A 2,850-nucleotide genomic window follows, 5' to 3' on the forward strand; every position below is an offset into this window, starting at 1 on the left:
TGGGCAGAACACAAATAGCCCATTGCGTAGCTTTGTGCTTAACTTCAAACAAACACAGGTTTTAGTATGGCCTGGTGGCAACGTACAGAACTATTTTGACACATCTGTCCTTTCCCTTCAATGATAACACTGAAATTCAACAAACATTTCCGACGTTACTCAAAGCACCGATATTAGAATTATTCTAGGAAGAAAAAAAAAATCAATTAAAAAAAGAATACCAGATATATTCCCAGCATACACTTAGACAAATGTAAATTGCAGTGTATATTATCATAGATAGATTAGCCCAATCAATGCGACATATTCTACACCACGTGACAAGTGATAGTGGTAAATTTTCATTAATATTTTAGTACTTTATTTGGAAATTCAAAATTAACTATTAATTAGCCTGTACGAAATAATGTACTAGACATTAATTTTTGAAAAGTATATTTTTGTTTGCTCTGTAGAAAGTTAATTAATGTAACGTGAACAAAATATTAGCTTTTAATTATGGTGGGTATAGTTTAACCTAACATTTATAATTACACTACAGATCAGTTCGTACACGGAACAACGAACCACGTGACTGATAATTTCAAGAAACCGACTTCTTTAAGGTCACCTGTTTTATAGTGTTAAGCTGTATGCTTTAGACGATGACTGTGTGATGTTTTTTGTTTGCACCTTTAGGCTCCCCGAAAACATATTTCTTATCATTATGGAGAAATCATCGAACACGTACACTGAGTAAACCGTCTTTGTTTGAACATTGTTCGTAGCCACTCGAGGGCTATCTGCGCTAGCCATCCATATTTAGAAAAGGACAACTGAATGGAAGGCAGCAAGTCAATAACACCCACCGTCAACTCTTGAGCTACTCTTTACCAAAGAAAAGTGGCATTGACTGTCACATTATAACGCTCCTGCAAGTAACAGAGCCGGATATGGTCGGTGACGGGATTCAAACCCACAGTCCTCAAAGTGTGAGTTTAGCGCCCTAACCACCAGATCATGCCAGGCTTCGAACCGTGTTTCAGTGCTTAAAAAACAACAATTTCTTTGAAAGTCATGTTACAATATTTAGTCATGTATCGCTTTAATTTGGGTAGTAGAACGTAAGATAATACTTTCTTTTTCAATACAAATTTATAAATACAAGCTTGTAATAAACACTAAATTCACACACCTATTCCACAAAGAACGAACTACGTCAGTTACTATCAGTGAATGCATATTTTTTATTAAACTTTGTTTTCGTCTTCTGTCGCTGATCGGGAATAAAAAGAAAGACCATTTCATTTTTCAAAGAAGATAGGAACATTGACATATAAATAGATTTGAACGAAGAAGTTTCGTAAAGAGCCCGAACGGTAGGTAGTGTGATGTAAAATTACTCATACTTGAAATGTTCATAAAAGTGACCCGAAAAACGGGGCTAACTCGGTAATCCGTGGTCAGATGTTAACGCAACTTGTTTTATTCTGTTTCTATTCTCATTTCATTACAAATATGGCGCTATTGTGCGCCGCTTTTGCTGTATTTAATTACAGACAAGCAAACAAACAAACAATATCATTGTTTTAGTAGTTTATAGATAACAGCTAGCCGATATTCGACTGCTTTTTGTTAACTGTATATATAGCTAAAATAAGGAAGACTTAACCATTTTGTGCCATTTATTTCAAGCGTAAATTTGCCTTCATCAAATATATTTTCTTGAATTATGAATAACACACGTGGATTGAAATATTTAATTAAATTATCTCAAAATCAACCTTCATTTCGGTGCAATATTGAAATTAGCTTGAATTCTTCATAACTTCTGAATAGTGGGTGATCAAACGAGTCACGGGTGATCTAGTATATTATAATTTACGAACAATAAATTATTTGGTTCAAACAAGCGTACGTGACTGCACCATTTATTGTTGTGAATCTTAATTTATAGGATTATTTGGTTCAATCAAGCGTACGTGACTGCACCATTTATTGTTGTGAATCTTATTTATAGGATTATTTGGTTCAATCAAACGTACGTGACTGCACCATTTATTGTTGTGAATCTTAATTTATAGGATTATTTGGTTCAATCAAGCGTACGTGACTGCACCATTTATTGTTGTGAATCTTAATTTATAAGATTATTTGGTTCAATCAAACGTACGTGACTGCACCATTTATTGTTGTGAATCTTAATTTATAGAATTATTTGGTTCAATCAAACGTACGTGATTGCACCATTTATTGTTGTGAATCTTAATTTATAAGATTATTTGGTTCAATCAAACGTACGTGACTGCACCATTTATTGTTGTGAATCTTAATTTATAGGATTATTTGGTTCAATCAAACGTACGTGATTGCACCATTTATTGTTGTGAATCTTAATTTATAGGATTATTTGGTTCAATCAAACGTACGTGATTGCACCATTTATTGTTGTGAATCTCAATCTATAGGAATAACATTAGTTTTTGTAATTATGCTTGAAACATATCATTCTGAATTTGAGTTAGGTGTTGGATGTAATGATGTTTCGCTTGCCATCAAGGTAAGTGAGAATGGCCGATGATGTAGCTTTCCATCAAGGTAAGTGAGAATTATCGATGATGTAGCTTTCCGTCAAGGTAAGTGGGAATGGTCGATGAAGTTGCTATACATCAAGGTAAGTGAGAATGGTCGATGATGTAGCTTTCCGTCAAGGTAAGTGGGAATGGTCGATGATGTAGCTTTCCATCAAGGTAAGTGAGAATGGTCGATGATGTAGCGTTCCCGTCAAGGTATGTGAGAATGGTCGATGATGTAGCGTTCCCGTCAAGGTATGTGAGAATGGTCGATGATGTAGCGTTCCCGTCAAGGTAT

At 34.7% G+C, this 2,850-nt stretch overlaps 1 protein-coding gene and 1 long non-coding RNA gene across 2 annotated transcripts in view; both read left to right on the top strand.

The window, feature by feature from the left end:
• LOC106470967 (otopetrin-2-like) overlaps positions 1 to 2,850 on the top strand; it is a 24,326-nt gene that overhangs the window by 13,762 nt on the left and 7,714 nt on the right. The gene's annotated exons all lie outside the window — the stretch shown is intronic.
• Positions 2,594 to 2,850, top strand: part of LOC111088736 — a 1,439-nt gene continuing 1,182 nt past the window's right edge. The window contains exons 1-2 of the long non-coding RNA XR_002613163.1: positions 2,594 to 2,615; positions 2,654 to 2,846. This is a non-coding gene — a long non-coding RNA (uncharacterized LOC111088736). The remainder of the gene's footprint in view (positions 2,616 to 2,653; positions 2,847 to 2,850) is intronic.

This window comes from Limulus polyphemus, unplaced genomic scaffold (assembly GCF_000517525.1).
Source record: "Limulus polyphemus unplaced genomic scaffold, Limulus_polyphemus-2.1.2 Scaffold4325, whole genome shotgun sequence".
NCBI classification, from domain to species: domain Eukaryota; kingdom Metazoa; phylum Arthropoda; class Merostomata; order Xiphosura; family Limulidae; genus Limulus; species Limulus polyphemus.